Source organism: Sturnus vulgaris, chromosome 5 (genome assembly GCF_052056855.1).
Source record: "Sturnus vulgaris isolate bStuVul1 chromosome 5, bStuVul1.hap1, whole genome shotgun sequence".
Taxonomy (NCBI): Eukaryota; Metazoa; Chordata; class Aves; order Passeriformes; family Sturnidae; genus Sturnus; species Sturnus vulgaris.
Window position 1 is genome coordinate 39812188 of NC_142247.1, and position 18670 is coordinate 39830857.

Below are 18670 nucleotides of genomic sequence, written 5' to 3' on the forward strand. Positions count from 1 at the left end.
ATCTCTAGGGTATCTGACCTAACACAAAATGTCACTTGATTTAAACTCACAATATTTGAAATTAGGAAGGTATAAATAATATATCTTAAAAATTAATTACTGGAGTATCCAAAGCTTTAAGTGTTGCAAGGGAGCTCTTCATAAGTACTTCTAGTTAAGTGTCCTCTACTATATTCCATAAATCCTTTTTATAAATAATCTAGGCAATGCTACAAAAATAATTGTGGTTAAATGTACAGATTGCAGGTTCAATGGATAATGAGGTTCACCACAGCTACAAAAGTGATTGAAGTGCTTGAAGACATGGTTACTTTATTTCTGTTAGAAAGGGCCCTGTTACATTTATCTGGTGGCATATTAAAAAGTATACATTTACAAATCTGAATGTTTAGCCTTGAAAAGGTGTGAGTTGAAGTATTTGATGATTATGCTAGATGATTATTTTATGTAATGCTTGGTGAAATTTACCGCAGAAAATCTTACAAAAGTTGAATTATTTTGCTCCATGATTTCAGTAAGTCGTGTGGTGGAATACCATTTATTCCTATTATATCCACCATTCAACAAGTCATTAGTAAAAATTCAAATTAGTTCTAAAATGATCCACAGAGCTGTGAGAAAGACTTTGGCTGTATAGCTTAACAAACTAATACAGCAATCTATGAGAAAAGAGATTGAAGAAGTTAACTGGATCAGAGTGTGGGTGCTTAAATATGGAGCAAATGTTTAGATAGAAGAAGAAAGGCTTTCAACTAAGAAAAGAATAAAAAGTCAATAGTTGGAAAAGGATTTTAGAAAATTCAACTCTAAATAAGTAAAAAATTCCTAGTAGCAATGATACAGCTTTTTACTGAAGATTTTATCTTCAATATAGCTTGGAATCTCTAAGGCAAAACTTGTGGCCCTCTGATCCAAGTTTGAGAGTCATTTTTCCGCCCACAAAGCAGAAGCAGTGCTCTTTTTAGATCTAAAGGGCTGTAAATAAGAACATTGCTTCTCATTCTTCCTCTTCTGCCTCAGTTTACATTCTGAGAGAATTCTCCAAGTACATTTAATTGTTTCATCACTATTTGTAAGGCAAACGGCTTTCAAATTTAATCAAATAGGCTTTATTCCTATTCCGGTTGTATACTTTGGATTCCAGTTTTATGAGGGTTTTTATTTGGGTGAGTTTTAATACCGTTGAAGGTGTCCTGATAGTAAATGACCAGCCAAGCCTCTGTTTGGCTCATTTAATTGCTTCTTTGTTGGTCTCACTAATCAGATCTGACTACTTTTACAAACAGTGTCTGTGTCCAAGAAGCAACCAATACGATTTAGTTTACTTGTGCATAATTTTTTTGTCATCATCGCATCTTCATAGCTGGTATTAGCTGGATCTGTTCTGGTCACTTTCCCATCTTGTTTTTCTCTGAATCCAGACACCAGTTTATGACCTGAGAATCTCATGTCCCTTCCTCTGGAAAAAGGTGTTCTATTCCCGTTGTTTTATACTGCCAGAATCTCTACACAGATATTCAGATTGAAAATCCTATTTTCTTTGAACTCAAGAACAACAATTTATTTCCTCAATTGGTCTCCTGCAAGCAAAATTCAGAAGTATTCTACTAAGGTGTATAGCTAGAAGACATGCATCACATAAGCATAAACACATTAGATGTTCAGACATTTTAACTAGACATGTTTGCAGCTGCACTTGCATTTGCATATGTTCTGACACTTTGCCTGTAGTTAACACTCAAATATGGTTACCCTCAAGGTTTGGAGACAACCAGGACTAACTTTCAAGCAAAATTTTATCCGTAGCCCTGATACACATATAGTATTAATAAAGGGATAATTTAGCTCTAAACGAAATTGATAAAGTAGCCAAAGTCCTTAAGCCAGTCCTTAGCTTACTATGTCATTAATATATAATGTGACAGGACCAGTATCAAATGTGAAATGAATTATGCATGCAGATGAACTTCTAATTTAGTTACCCTGGATTACAGCAAGGTTAACAGAATTACGATGAAGCTATTACAACTGAAGTGAAAATAAGATGCATTTTCATATTACTGGCTTGAGCTGTATTCAAATGTTGCTTCAACTTGATTCATTCACAGCAAATGAGTTCAAAATAATACCATAAAATATGTTTGCACTCTCTCTGGGCTTCATACAGCTGTTTTACAGTTTGTTTTAATAACAAACATTTTTATTGTTGAGGTGTATAATAAATATGACAGAACAAATCCTGTGGCCTGCAAGGTATGAGGATGAAAAGGCTCTGTATGAGCTGAGGAGATGAGGTAGCCTGTGTAAGAATAGAATACTGTGGCCCATTTGTCTTCATATGTAGCTTGTTTCTGTGTGACAATCAATAGATAATTTACCCCAGGGGCAAATATTCCTTTATGAACAATAGCCAAGCTTTTATCATGGGATTCATTTCACCTGATTAATTTCTCCAGTGCTAACAGAATTCTATTACTTTGGTAAAATCAGATGCATTTGTGGCCTACATTATGTCAAAAGCTGAATTTTTCTTCCTAAAAAGACATTAGAGAAAGATGGTTAGGATAAATAGGTTAGGATAAATACATGAGCTATACTATGAAAATCATTGTTTTCTTAACTGGGATGTTGAAGATCCTTAATATGAAGCAGACTCCTATTTCTACATAGGGATTTAAGCAAACAGAGCATATTGCATTTGCATGACAAGGTCTTGGTAGCAGGACAGGTTGCATGGGTGGCTGCTGTGAGAAGACACCAGAAACTGTCCCTGTGTTGCAGGAAGCCAGTTCCAGTAGTCTCCAAGATGAACCTGTCACTAGTCAAAACCGAGCTCATCAGCAGTGGTGGCAGCGCCCCTCTGATAACTTAGGGTAAGTTACACTGGCAGCAGCTGGGAGAGAGGAGTGAGGCTATATGAGAGGTACAGTTCTGCAGATACCAAGGTCAGTGAAGAAGGAGGGAACAAGGTGCTCCATGCACTAAAGCAGAGACTCCTCTGCAGCCCATGGTGAAGGCCATGGCGAGGCAGGCTGTCCTCCTGCTGTCCTTGGAGGCTCACACTGCAGCAAACATCCAGCTGCAGCCCATGGTGGACATCACATCAGAGCCTGAAGGCGGGTGCTTGAAGGAGATTGTGACCCTAGACAAAACCTGCCCTGGAGCAGGCTCCTGGCAGGACCTGTGGCCCCATGGAGAGAGGAGCCCACACTGAACCAGGTTTTCTGGACTTGAGATACCACGAGTGACTCACACTTGAGCAGTCTGTTCCTGAAGGACTGTGCTGTGTGGAAGGGACCTACACTGAAGATGTTAATGAAAGGCTGATGTTGGAGCAGTTCATGAAGGACTGTATCCCATGAGAGAGATCCAATGCTGGAGCAAGGGAATGGCCTGGGGAGGAAGGAGCAAAGAAACCAAGACTTATGAACTGATGACAATCCCCTTTCTTTGTGCTGCTCAGGCAGAGGAGTTAAGAATGGAGTTGAGCTGAGGAAGAAAGGAGGGGTGGGGGAAAGAAAGGGAGATAGAAGTTTTAGTTTAAATATTATTTCTTATCCTAATCTGTTTACCAATAACTGGCAATAAATTAAATTAATCTCCCCAAGTCAAATTTATTTTGCCTGTGACAGTAATGGATATGTCAACTCACTAACTTATTACTGCATTTACTCCTTCTGTCTTTTTGATGGAAGAGTGAGAGAGTCACTTGGTGGGCACCTGATGTCCAGTCAAGAACAATCTCCCACAGAAAGATCTCTCACTGTCCTTTAGAAATCTGTCATCCCTTCGTTACTGATTACATATGCATCCAGAGAGTGAGGCAGACTTGGCTTTAATGCCCTTTTTACCATAAAGTTCGTTCAGTTCACATGTTTATCTTCCTAGAAGAACGTGTTGTATACATACATATATACATACAAATAAAAATTGATTTCCAAATTTCTGATTTTATCACTTTCCTCTGACATCAGGATCCCAAAACAGAATTTGGAATTCACTGAGTAAGAGACAAAAAAAATGAGAGCATGCTATAACCCAACAAGTGAAGAACTTAACTGGCTTCTGTCTACTCCATCTTACTTAAGGACAAGTAAGAGATTAGAAATCAGAATCCTTTTTGCACGGTGAGGGTTATATTCCTTGAAATGTTTCATAAAACACTATGTTGAGATCCCTAAACTTATTTTATCTTTCCTACGGGAAATATAGAGGCTTTAGATTCCATTCCAAAATACAAGACTGGCATTCAACAAAACAGTGAAGCAGAGCTTAAGAGCCTAGTTCAAGACTGATTTGAGAAAATACCAGCTAACCTACCATGTAGTCTGAGATACTCTGGATGCTTGAAATAGGATTTATTTGCCTATTTGTATTTAGTGCCAATTTAGATATGTGGAACTGTCCCATTTGGTATCTGTTTGCCTTTCTAAAGCTATGTTGAACCCTTGTTGCTGATACCCTGTAGAGTATTTGCCAGCCCTAAGAGAACAACTTGTACAACTGGACAGCTGAAAATGAGAGATGAATATTTGTTCAGAAACTGAATCCTACTTTTAGGACCCAAGAGAGGAATTTGTCTGAGTAGATGTAGTTGTGCTTGTAGGATCCTAAAGTTATGTCCATATCTTTGGTAAGTGATGGATCATTTAGTTTATAATTATCCAAGGGTCTAAGCCCAAAGAAACTGACATCCTTAAATCTTGCCTACCTTACTAACACCTAAATTAAGAAGAGGGCAAATTTTCAGCAGGTCCCTGCTAGATCACTAACTGTTTCACATGATAGTAAGTCTACCTTTAATATTCAGCTTCAGCCAGTTTATAGATGAAAATAAAATGTCAAGGAGAGGCTTAAATACTAAACAGTTGGACTGCCATTCACAGGAATCTTAACAGGCTGAAGAAAAGGACCAAGAAGAACCCCATGAAGTTGATGAAAGAAAAGTTCTAAGTCCTGTACCTGAAGAGGAATAAATCCACACACCAGTAAACAATGGAGGCTGATCATCTGCAAAAAAGAATCTAGTGTTCCTGGTGAAGAGTGAATTGACAATGAATCACAAGTGTCCCACAAATGGAAAAAAAAGGGCTACAGCATCTTAAGCTGGAAAAGCATTTCTAGCACATAGAAAGAGAGCATCCTTCTCTGCTCAGCACTATTGAGTGTGTCCAGTTCTGGGCTCTCTGGCAGAAGAGTCATGTACATAGTGGAGACAATCTAGTGCAGGACCACAAAGATGTTTAAGGGACTGGAGCACCTTTCATGTAAGGGGAGCTGAGCTGAGACATGTAGGACAGTTGACTTTGCAGAAGAAAGTTTGCAGGTCTTGGCAATGTTTATAAGTATTTGATGGGAGTGAATGAAGAAGCAGAAGCCAATCCTTCTCAGTGGTGCCGACTGACAGTACAAAAGGCAAGAGATAGAAAAGCAGTAAAATTTCGTTTTACTATCAGAATAAACAAGTCCAACACTGGAAGGGGCTGTTCACAGAGGCTGTGTAGTTTGCATCCCTCAAGATATTCAAAACCTGAGAAGACAGAGAGCTGGGTGCCCTGGTGTAGTTGATAGTGCTCCGTGCAAGGGTGTTGAACTCCATAGTGTCCAAAGGCCCATTGCAATCTCAAAAGTTCTGTGATCCTACTAGTTAGATACTTAACACTGGACTATTTGAACTGAGCCAAAATGAAGCCTTAATGGAGAATGTACATTCTCTTATTACCAGCTGAACTACCCTAGATTAGGGAATGTACCCTGTTCTTTGATCAGTCATCTGTGTTTTAAAACTATTTCTCTGGGAATGAAAGCAATATTTCAAGAACTTTCATCATTTAAATTGCACCGAAAAAAATATTATAGAGAAGAACAACTTTTCATTGGCAGGTATTGGACTTTGTGACTTATTAAATAATTTTAAGGCTAATTTATTATTATATCAACAATAAAAAAGCCAACTTGCTCTAGTACTTTGTTATGCCATGAAGTGAGTCTCTTTAATATTGAAAAACTGTATAAGTAATGACATCTTGTATTAGTATTAGATCTGCATTTATAATACAATTGTTGTTACTGCTGTTATGTTTTATATTTTAGTTGTCTATGAAAGTTGGGAGGTGTTAATCAACTGAACAATGCCGGTTTAACAGACATTAGATAATAAAAGGACAGGTTGATAACAATCATTACTTCAGAACTAATAAAATCTGTTGTGTAATTTACCTATAAAAGTTAAAGCACACTGTAATTGGTCTGTCATTTTTTATTACTGCAAAATATGCTCCTGTTCTCATTATAAGAGTTGTTGCAAGGCAGTTTGTAGGTGCCATAGTTTAGCTCAGTTTGACTTCTCAGAAAAATTATAGATGTTATCTCTAGGAGAAGAAAACCAGAATGGGCTGAATATGCTCTTTGGGCAATGTATTTGGGAGGCACACATTATTAGTAGCGAGGATATCAGCCTAAAGTTTCTTGTCTGTGGAAAAGTTTTAGGCAATTTCATTGCATATCATTAAAACTATGTTGAATTGTTAATATACGAATGTTTTAAAGCTAGTTCTTGAGGAACATATAACAGATGGTTATGGTAAGATGAGGGTAATGATGTGAAGTACGTCCTTGGACAAGTCTTCACTTGTCTTTCATGGCTGAGAGATATTACCATTATGTCCTTGTCCTTTCCATTTTCCTCACTTCTGCCTGTGATTTTTGGAAACCACTTCCTTTATTTGAGTGCTCTACTGGATAAAAGAAGTCAGAAGAAGCTTCCGGGAGGATGAAGTGAAGGAGAATTATGTGATGAATAGAGTGCTACCATAACTAAAAAAAAAAAAAAAAAACAATAATGGTGTTAATAAAATATCTCTGAAGTAGACACAGTTGAATTGGATTACAGATTCATCACACTCTGGTCGGTTTAAGATGTAGTGAAATGAGAAAATAATTGTTGCAGTAAAATGGAAACACAAGGAAGGAAATAAAAGAAATTGCCTTTCGATTCAAAAAAGTTACTAAAAATAGGAAAAAAATACTATTTTTATGTGTTGCAAATTATTTTTTTTTTTTTTTATCTTGGGGTTTTTAAACTCCAGCATTGACTGCTTGTGACAGTTCAGTTATCATCTGACTGGTGACAAAAATGATAAAAAGATTAAAACATTCCTGTTTTCCTACAAAAAAGTGGCTGATACACCAAGAAAATAATGGAATATAATTAGCTGCATGGATCAGATGCTAGATCTCTTATTTTATTAAGCAGCAAACTAAGCAATTATCTAGTGTCTGTGCTTTTAATCGAGCCTGTACAAAATATGTAAGTTTTGAAGCCAAAATAGGCATATTTCGTATAACTGTTATTGTCACAGGGAATAGATTATAGAATCCTAGAATTTTTTCAATTGGAAAAGACATTGATGATTATTGAGTCCAGCTGCTACCTAATACTGCCATGTCTACCACTAAACCATGTACACAAGTACTGTATTTACATATCTTTTAAATATCTCCAGGAAGTTTAAATTGCAGAAAAATAATTGCTTTCTCATGACTCAGAGTTTAACTGTGGAATTTCTTCACACAGAAAAAAAAAAGCCAAAACAAATTTATAAAATTAAAAAGAATTGAGGCATATTGGAATAATCAATGTATATTTGAAGGGGGTTTTGTCCAGGTATGACCTCAAAGCAATCCCTACAGTGGTGGCTGACAAAAAAGAAAGCAGAATTGACTTATGCATGACCTTTCCCTCATGCTTCTACTCCTGGCATGTAAATATGTTTTGAAGAAAAATACCAGAGGGAGCAGAGGTTCATTTTTGGTCCAGCAATGTCTTTGCTAATTGTGCAATGGTCATGGGAATGAATTTTATTCTTACCTTCAGATTATGAACTATTTTATTCAAATTTTTACTAAGTTTTTGGATTAGATATGAGTTGCAATTTAACTTTTATTTTTATTTATAGAATACTAAATATTTAGTAATTATTTAATAGAATTTTAAACTTGTTTATTATAAGTTTTTACTTTTCCTTATAATCACAAGGCAAACTTAAATATGAAATTTTCTAATGCTATTTTGTACATCACTCTTGTTCCTCCTTAATTTAGTTCAATTTCATGTAACACATTTCAGCTGTACTTCAGGTGTTGATACTTAATAGTCTTTTTCAGTTTCCATTCTCTTTTAGGCTTTAATAACGAGTATGTAACTGCTTGAAGCCAAAGTGGCATTACCTCATTATTGTTTATTGAACATGTTATATTGAAAACAGCAAATATAATTTTCATTTCTGTGAACTCTGTAAGTGAATGTTAAAGACCCAAGGGCCTAATAAAATTCTTACATGAATCAATTACTCGAGATTACTTTGGAGAAAAAGATCTTTTCCAACCCGAATAATTCTATCAGTCATTGATTTATAGTAATTTTTCTGCCTTCTTGGCTGCTCTCAGAAATCTTTTACCCCACCAGAATAACCAAATAACACCAAATAACACCAAATAACACCAAATAACATCAAATATTTCTACATGGAATTGTTTTATTATGTGTGTAGAGTTACAACCAGTGTCCTTCTCCCATCCTTTCTACTCTCTCCAGGTACAGATTTTCATTTTTGGATTTGGTACCACTTCTGTAGGGCACCTTGATGGAAAACCTTATTAAACTCCTGTAAACATATGCACATTTTACCAATTAGATCTTCATTATTCTCAAAGTTTACAGATGTATTAATACCAACATATTTAATGTGCTTACAATTGCTCTCTAACACTTGAGCTCAGGAAAGGGCATAGTTTTTATTTCATATTCTCCAAAACCTGTGGCTCCATGTTGAGAAGGCTCTTTGGGGATTGTGTTGGCTTTTAAATTGTAAACAGGACAGTGACAGTTGGCATGAGCCACTAGCCTTCCATACAATATTCTAAAAGTTTATTGGTAAATAGAATCAAGCTCAACTGCCTAGGAATGTTCCCAAAGTAGCCACTGACTTTTTTAGAGTATTGTATTGATTTTCAATGGAAAGTATGTTCTCTGTAGAATCTCCATTGATTCTTTTCCTTTTCCCATCTCCCTCTCTGTCTCTCTCTGTCTCTTCTCTCTCTCTCTCTTCTTCCCCCGCCCCCCCCCCGCCAGTCACAGAGTTCCAATCTTTATAGTTTGCCTGAAGTTAAATCAGATTTGTCAGTTCATTTTCCTAGTTCTCTCCTGGAGTCTTTTAAAATTGATGTCCTATTGATCCTTTCCATCCTTCTGATTTTAACTGGAAATTAGCGATTTCATATCTGATTACCTTTAGTGTTCCTGGCTGAATATCATCTCTTCATGTCAATATCTTATTAATCTTTTTATTGATTTATCTTAATAGTCATTTACTGATACTTTTAATTTGAGAGCGTTCCTAAAGTGTTCCCTGATTAAAAAAAATAGGAAACCTCTATGGAGACACAATAGAAGAACAAATACACTACATTTTTAGCTGTTCCGCTATACACATTTCTTCCTTAAGTGTTTCTTTAGCACTTGTATCATCTTTTGAACCTCATTGAATCGACTGTCTTCCTGACTTCCTGTGCTTAAAAATCTTCTATTAGAAGTTTTAATGATGTTAGTAAGACACTCCTAGACACTTCAAAACGGCGACATTTAGGTCTCCATCATATATTCTCTTTTCTCTTACTTTCTTCATTCAAACCCAAACCTTATCTTTTGAATAACTGCTGGGAGTTTTCCTTTGGTTGTTTAAGGGAGTTTTGTGTATTTTTTCATTATCATTGGTTTTGGATATTTTTTTTCTTTTATTTCTAACAAGTCCCTACATTTAGCTGTTTAACAAGCACCTTTCAAGACTTTTAAATCAGTATTCACAGAGTTTGACTCACATAAGGTTTTTCTTTTTCTATACTGTCTAAGAGAATTTAGACTATGACTCACTTCAGTTTCTTTCTGACTTTCATTGCAACAATTTTATTTCAATATGTAGCTTTTCTCTCTGAAGTGAAAAATTATAGTGGTAGCTAAAGCTCCCATAATCAAAAAAGGTATTCCAAACAAACCAATGGCTTAATATGGTTGTCTGGCTTAACTTCCCATTTTCTCCTTGCCTGCTGCAGGAATGTGAAGGGGTTCTATCAGCCTATTGAGATTCCTCTACATTATGTCCTAAATCCAGGAAAAGACTAATATTCTTGGATAGACTTTATCAGCACCAACCCTTTGGGCTTAAAATACTGATAAAGGAAATGGTATTGTCTGTTATTTGTAAAGAAGTTTGGCATCCAAGGCGATATCAGCTCTTGGCCTTCTTTATCCTGTGGGATTTCAAACATATATGAAGTCAGTTGAATATCTTCATCACAAACATAGTTTATTCTATTCTATGTCTCAGAGACGAGTATGTAAACGACTACTTGCTAGACAAGCAAGAAAAAGTATGTGTATTTGTGGAGAAGAGAGGCCACTGTGAGTCAGGAGTTCTGCTTCTTGTTCTATTTATACATTTAGGTGCTGCAAGTGTTAGACCCATATAAGGATTTATTTTTATAGCTAAAAATTCTCCCTGCTTCTGACCTACTGCAGGGACTTTTGATGTCTGAAATACTGAAACAGGTAACAACAGTAGCTGTTAACTCCCTTTGAAGCAGCAGCATTTGAAAAGGAGGTTCTTTGAAATAGACTGTTGATAGTAAAAGAAAAAAGATTTAAAGAAGACATAATAGTAAGCCCATTCCTCTTTTCTTCTGTCTTCTGCACCCCCACTCCAAGCACAGTTCTTTCTGGCCTGCCAGAGGAGTGACTATCCCAGTTCCTACTTTCATGTTCATCCCTCCAGAGGAACCTGGTTCGTTGCACAGATTAATTACAAGACAGTTTTCTGTTTCACACCATCTTGTTCAGTTTCAAAATGTACACTGGGCTAGTATAATAATTTCATGATCTATATTCTTGGCCCAACCTTAGAAGCCATTGTGAAATCAGTGTTTGTATATAAGTGTAATTAAAACATTTTTTAAAGGCAAAACCTCTTCTATTTCATGGAATTTGATTGCACTTGTCAGTTGTTAGTTTTCTCAAGAGAGCAGCAATGTAAAATGGTTGCTCTTAACCTTTTCTTGTTTAAACTTCAAGTTCATTATGGATTATGAGCTAATACAGAAATAACTAAATAAATAAGCTTAGCTCTCAAGTTAGAAACTGGTACTTACTTTGGTAGGTGTCAAATTTAGACATAGTCATTATCCCATTGATTCAAGAAGTTTGAGGTTATGTCATACACTCCATGCCAGATCAGTTTCTTACTAAACCAGTTCCAGACACCAGATATAGAATAAAATCCAACATTGAGACTGAGCAAAGAAATTTCTGCTTTGCTTCAAACCTCTTGCTCCTCTATAAAATCTATAAAAACTGAATTTACCATGCTATCATGTAACATGAATCAAAACTCTTTATTAGATGCAGGATGAGGGAAGTTTGGTGGTTTAGTATATCAATTAGTGGAATAATACAATGAGTTTTTATGTATGAACAATTTTTATGAGTCTTGAGAAACCTCAAGTTCAGGCTTGAAGTACACTGAGCATCTCTAAAAATAAACAGCAAATATATACCAATGGGGTGTTTAGTGTGTTAAGTAATTTTTAATTGTAATTATGTACAATTATGAATTGTAACTGACATTTCAAACTAAACCTTAACTCTGCAGATTGTTCTTTGTTAGATTTTTACATGACTGAAGGCACACAAAAATGTCCTGTAATGAAAGTATTTTACAGCAGCTGAATATCAATGTGCAGTATGCAAAATTCATTATAATGCTGAGCATACTAAGAAATGTGTCAATTTGTAATGCTTATGGCTGATAATGTCATCAGAATAAGTTCTGATTTATTGCCACATACACAGCAAGAGAAAGATGACACTTAAATAAAATTAGTGTTTTCACATTTCTTTTTACAGGTTTTCTATGTTGCAGAAGCAAACACTTATAATTAAGGAGGCCGAATTAAAATTTAGTGCAATTACCATGAAAATATTGTCATTCACAGCATACCTAATGTAATTCATTCTGTGCAGTATGACTCTAGAGAATTTCACCTTATCTTCTTTTGTTCACTCTCTTATTTTTCAGACTGCATTCTATTACAATATCTTTATTTAGGACAATAGCACAGCTACCGACTCCAGCTGTGTTTTGAGAATGACTCAGAGAACTTGAGGATCTTAGATGTTCAAAATAGATATCCCTACTGAGCAGCTACCCCGAAAAGTATTAGGCAATTTGACAACATTTTGGAGTGCAAGAAGTTATTATAATTGATATGTGGGAAAGGTGATAAGAAACAACTAACAACAGGCGAAGAGACTCAGCTGCTGAAAGAAAATGCCAAAATCACAGGTCAGTGCTACTTTGCTTTGTGGCAGATAGACATAATTTGTTTCCTTTCCAGAGAGTAAAAGAATGCCTTTGTTACCCTTTATTCAAATCAAACTTGAAGTATACCCAAACCAAGCTCCATTTTCAAAACTAGCTTCAGTAGTTTTGAAGTATTTGCTATACTATACTATAGCAAAGTTTAAAAACATGGTCTATACTTTGTATAGGGGTATGTATATGTTGCTGTTTGGTATCAGATAACCTGTTAGGCGAAAGGAGACACAGCGACACGCCTGTGCAGGTGCCTTTGTTCCTGGGAAAACCTCTGCCCCCAGGCCAGTCCCTGGGAAAGCTTCTGCTTTCCCAGATTGTACATCCACATGTATAGATAATTCACCATCCTAAAGCTGTGATTCCTATCTTTTTCTCCCTGTTTTCAAGTAATAAAACACAGAATGATTTTTTGAAACTAATTGGGATATGCTTTTTCATCATAAAAAAACTTTACTGATGAAAATAGCAAGGCATTATGAAAACAGCATTATTTTTAAAGAACAATCTAAAGACAACATCCTCAAGACCATAGTCAATCTTAGGTTTGAGTTCTGTGTTAAGGTTTCTGACTATCATTATCCATTTCAGCTTAGTTTATTCTTTCAGGGAAGTTTTTACAGCTTCTGCTTATGTGCAGAGATGATCTATCCAGAATAAGAGCTTAATTCTCAGCTGCTGCTCTCACAATTTAGAGTTAGGTTCAGATATATTTATTAGAATGGTCTCCTCTGAGATGCTTGACATACAGAAATTCCCAAATGACAGGGTTAAGAATTGTTCAAACCCCCAGTGTTGTAGCTGTAGGTTGAAGAGGTTTTTGCTACTTGGTCACCACAATGGGACCGAGCTGACTTCAGCCCTCTGAAGCTGGAGAAATCACCTCTCCCTCAGTGACACTTTTACTATGCTATCCATTACATTGCAAAGATGAGTATATACCATTTTTACCAAAAACTTTGTCCTTTTTTTTGTTTGTTTGTTTGGGTTTTTTTAAGGAATACAGCTGGAAATAGCAGGAAATTCTTATGTTAGTGATTCATAACAATTACTAATTCACATCAATTCTTAAAATTAAGAAAAATCTAAACCACTTATTTGAAAAAACAAGACTCCATCAACACGTCATGGGATATAGGTCCTCCATAATTGGTGAGTTGCTTCTCCCAAAGAGATGGCTCCTGCAAATTTGAAGACCTGTCCTAGGATGTGCTTTGTAAGATATTTCTCATCCTTAGAGCCCTGTTAATAGTTATGATAGGGTCAAAATATTCTGTGTCCCTGTTCTAAAAAGAGATGTAGATAGCCTCTCTTGAATGAGGGGTATGTTGCACACCACTGTCTTCCTTACAGTTCAGAAATAAAGGAACAAAGGATATAAGTACTTTTGTCTCTCTCAAGGCTGAAAGATAAAGAAGCATCCTCAGACACTGAAAACCCAACTACTTGGTGGACAATGTGTACTACATGTTTTTTTTACACTCCTTATCAACTTCTTAAGAACCAAAAATTAACAAGAGCTAAAAGCTGGCTGCTCTCAAATTCTCTGTGGCCAGAGAGCAAGTTCACTTTTCAGGCTGCAGCAGTGGTACAGGATTGTTCATGTAGGTAACAGCTGTCCAAGGGTAGAGAAAGGAGTCCACGTGAGGATTTCTGGTCTGCTAACTCAGGTTGCTTGCCAACACATCTGTGTCAATTCTTGATTACTTCTGGCATACAATGCTTGGGGGAGAGCTGAGCAGGGAAATCTCATGAAATCTAAAATAACCTTGATCAAAATAAGTAGGTTGTTTTGTACTGCTTTCTTTAAATGTATAAGTAAGAAATAGTTCAGGATATATCTACAGCCTTCTACCTTCTCTAAAATTCAATCTGACACAGGTATTCTACATGAACAATCCTTCCTCTCAGATATCCAGAAGAGATTTGTTGTTGTGTATGCCTGGGGCCAGAAGATGCATCTATTTTGCTTTGGGCACAGTGAGCTCCTGTGCATGCAGGAAATAACCCTCAGTGTGTTTTTTGGCAAGGGTTAGTGCTACAGGACTATGACTGCTGTCCAGGATTTTGTTTTCCTAGCTGAGAAATGTTGGAGCAAGGCAATGTGATTTAACCTATCTTCTCAGAGCAAAGGCAATTATTTCTTTCTCTCCCTCTCAATCCTTCATGGCTGTGGAAAATCTATTAAAGTAAACTCTACCTTTGCCATTGCCACCTGCCCTGCTCCCACAGGAACCTTATCTTCTTCTATTTCTCTCTTCAGTATCAGGGAATTCCAATATATTTGGCCACTTGCAGTTGCACTGTTTTCAAGAAAAAAGAAAAAAAAAATCAAAGGTCAAGTGAGGAAGAAGAAGGACTGGATAAGAAAAAGTCAAACACACTCAGTAGAGCAACTGTTCCCACTCTGTGGTATTTTTTGGCAATATGTAGCAGGTGCAGGTTTACATTGTTATTTCAGCAACAGCCACAGTTTTAAAGCATTACCAACCATGTCTGGTAAACACACGTGGTCTGGCAAAATTCATCCATCACAGCAGCATCAGCTGTGCACCTTTCCTAGCAAATTGTCCTGTAAACCAGTTATTCCTCTGAACGGGAGAAATATTTGTTGACCTGTAGGTATCTGCTTAGAGAAAAAATGTGATAGCTATTCTGGGAAGTGTGTCTAACAAATATTAAACTCAAAACTTTGGTCTTTAGACACTTGTAGTATATGGTGTAATTTCATCAGGCTAAAGCTATCTAGATATATAAAGCTAAAATAAAGTCAGTTAAAGCAAGTGAAACTCTAGTCACCTAACTATTGTCTAATTTTCTACTTCAACCAAGATCAGCTACAATAAGACCTGACAAGTCTAGACAAGGCCAAGCAAATGCTTAGGCCTTTATATGCCTCTCATGAATAAGTATTTTAAGGTTGCTTAGAGAATCACCATCAAAGACATCGACAAAAATAGGTTTAATATCAAAGAGGCAGCATGACAAAGTTTGCTGGCAAGATTCAGTCTACTTTTTACTAGATGGTTAAAGCACACCAAAAAAAAACAAGCAAAAAAATCCCAAATCAATCATTTAATGTCACAGTGTTAGCTGGTTTGTACTGGGCAGTTAATTTGACCACTGATAAGAGAAGTGGCCTGGATAATAAACAGGCCCTTAGAGAACAGAAATAGGATAGAACTGGAGATAGATAAGGATGTGACTCAATGAGTTCCAGCCTAAGCTGCAGAGAGCTATTGGTCAGAGAGATGAACAGCTTGAATTTGGAACTAATTACAGGTGCTTATTTCGGTACATTAAAAAAGGTATTTAAGGTGAAGTTGGAAGGGAATAAGGGCTTTTTGTCACATGTATTACAGAGTGCAGTGTTTTTTGTCTTGGGCACTGTACTAGTCAACGTTACTCCTGGTGACCCCGACATGATCTGACATAGCCATACCGCTGTGAGTGGGAGAGACAGGCCGTCAGAGAGACAGGAAGTGCTGGCCTAGAGCCAGGTCGTCCAAAGAGACGGGAGACGCCCGAAAGAGAGGCGGGAATTTCTGGCCAGAGCCAGGGACGCCTGAGAGACAGGAAGAAACTTTAGCCAAAGAGCTGAAAGAAAATCATGGGAGGCATCTTTTCTGCAGACACACACCCAGCAGTACAGGCATGGGCAGAGTTTTTGGAGAAACGGGAAATTGAATATAAAAAAGAATCACTGTTTGATTTAATACTATGGACAAAAGAAAAGGGGTTAGAACCAACTGGAGAGACTGCACTAGATATGGACTATTGCAATAAAACTGGAAAAGAAATCATAAATGGAGCGTTAAAAAACAATCCACAAGCAGTTAAGGTGGTAAAACCTTGGAGGGTCATTGAAAACTTAATAAAGATTAAATTTTAAGTGCAGACCAATAAGGAGGATGACAACCAAACGGGGGTAAGGGAGAATATGGAGAAACACAGCTGAGCCCCTACAAACAGCAGCACAGAGAATGAATTACCTTCTCAGTGTGAAGTGGCTCCACAGACCAGTAAACCCGCTGCAGCCAGAAATAAGGGGCCAGCAGAGCCCTCCATGCCATCCCAGGGAAAAGAGGGGGGGAGAAAAGAGAAGTCAGGCTCATGGGGTGCAGCTCCGTCCCTAGTTCAGCCTTGGTGGGGCGTGCCTCCCATTCCAACCACGCCTTGGTGGGAGGTTCCCGCAGTCTCAGTCCAGCCTCAGACAGGTGGGGTCCTGACCCAGAGCAGGCATGCATCTGCTCCAAGGAGCCCTGCCTCCGGGGGGAGGGGTTTCGTCCCCAGCCCAGCCTTTGCAGGGTGTGTCTTCGCCCCAGAAAGAGGACATGACACCACCCTGAGTCATCATGGGGACCCGCACCGACCCCCAAGAAGAGGCGCGCCGTCATGACATCACATCAGGAGTGACACACAACAAACCTGGAAGTGCATCGGGACCAAAAGATACCAACACCAAAGCCCAAGAACCAGTCCAGAACCAAGCTTCAGCCCCGATGCTGCGACCACAGCACCCACAGCTTCTTCACATCAGAAGCCAAGCATGGAACAACTCTAAGAACTCACTGCACAGAGGAACATCCAAGACACCCAGGAATGGGACACATGCCCTCCAGCTAATAGCCACCAAACAGCAGCTCCAGCCACACTGATAGAAACAGCTGCATTGATTTCTGTGCCAAGGTATTCACCATCACCAGGAAACTGGCAACAGGGGGAGGGAACAGTTAAAACGTTCCCAGTTAGTAAGGGGAAAACACCTAACCAATACGTACACTTTAATTGGTAAATCCTTTTAGAGCTACACCAAATAGCTACTAAACATGGGTTAGGATCCCCAGCTGTTGCAAAATTGCTTCAATTTATAACTTCTAGTGAATTAACCCCTCATGATATAAAGAAAATTGTGGAATTACTCTGTACTCCACTACTATACATGATAATTGAATCAACCTGGAGAATATATGCAGATGAGCAAGAGTTTGAAAACTCGAGATTATCATAGCAAGATCCATGCTTTGGGGTGGGGGTCCCCCAACTAATGGGAGTATGTTCCATGGAAGATCCTCAAACTCAAGCATGCTCAAATTCTGTAATATTAAACCAGGCAAAAGAATTAGGGATGGGAGCCCTAAATAAAGTTACAAACATGTCTGTGCCAACCCAAGGATATAAAACCATGAAACAAAACCCAAGTGAACTATATACACAGTTCATAGAGCAATTGCAGGATACCATAGAAAAACAAGTAGCTAATGAAGATTCAAGAAATCAGGTATTGTTACAACTACCACAAGATAATGCAAATGAGGACTGTAGAAAACTTAAAAATGCATTGCCCAAAGAAAATCCATCCTTAGAAGAAATGATTAATGCATCTGCTAGAGTTGGAACTGCATCACATAACATGGACATGTTAGTTAATTCTATTGCAGCTGCAGTAAAGCTGAGAGCACATCGCTTCAATCAAAAACAGCAAAGCCACATGAAAGCAAACTGTCCCAAAAAACCTGCCCTACAGAAGAAAGTTCGGGGACAAGGTAACATCAATTCACCCTGTAATTGAGTTGAAGAACCACAAGTGTAAAAATGTAGATTAGAAAACTTAACCTCGCCAACTGAGGCAATGCAAACAGTAATGTTCACCTTCAGCAGAGCTCAACAACTACTTTATCCACCTCCAACTTGACTTGGACAAAGCCTGCATATCTTGCAAGTTTTACTAAGTTAATATTTGCCTTGTTCACCTGTTTTCTTACAGTTGTTAAAAGAGTATTTTATCAGAGTTGCAAATATAGTCTACAAATTTTTAAGTGGGTACTGAAGTTCACAGTAGAATGTTTGCTGACTTTATTCATATACGTTGCAATAGCATCATACTCAATCAGCTATCCTGAAAATTTTAAAAATCTTGCTTACTCTAATATAAGTTCAACAAAACAGATCTCCATGGATTAGTTTAGTGAAAACTATTTCATTGGCAAATCACAGTTGAAAAGATTTCTAAAGTACCTACCTCTTGTCACTTCAGTTTACAGTATTTAAAATTTATTAAAGGTTTGTTTTAAAATATCATAGAGAATTTTACCTAGTCTAAAGTCTCAACTCTGGCCATGTTGGGATTTTAACTAAGCAAAAGGAAATGTTTATCATCAAAGCCTTCTCAGTCTATTTCAATTGTGGCCAAATTTAAATTTGACCGACAAGGAGAAAAAATTATAAAATCCAGATATTTCTGA

The 18670-nt window shown here is 37.3% G+C and overlaps 2 long non-coding RNA genes across 5 annotated transcripts in view; one reads left to right on the top strand and one right to left on the bottom strand.

The window, feature by feature from the left end:
• LOC148223671 (uncharacterized) overlaps positions 1-18670 on the top strand; it is an 80019-nt gene that overhangs the window by 21423 nt on the left and 39926 nt on the right. Inside the window, exons 3-4 of one of the 4 annotated variants that reach the window (XR_015803922.1) lie at positions 2782-2873; positions 4887-8356. The exons of 2 other annotated variants lie outside the window; for them this stretch is intronic. This is a non-coding gene — a long non-coding RNA (uncharacterized LOC148223671). Of the gene's footprint in view, positions 1-2781; positions 2874-4886; positions 8357-18670 lie in introns of those variants that run through there. One more of the 4 variants, XR_015803923.1, reaches the window with a different exon arrangement.
• Positions 1-18670, bottom strand: part of LOC148223672 (uncharacterized) — a 63424-nt gene that overhangs the window by 10784 nt on the left and 33970 nt on the right. The window lies entirely within an intron of this gene.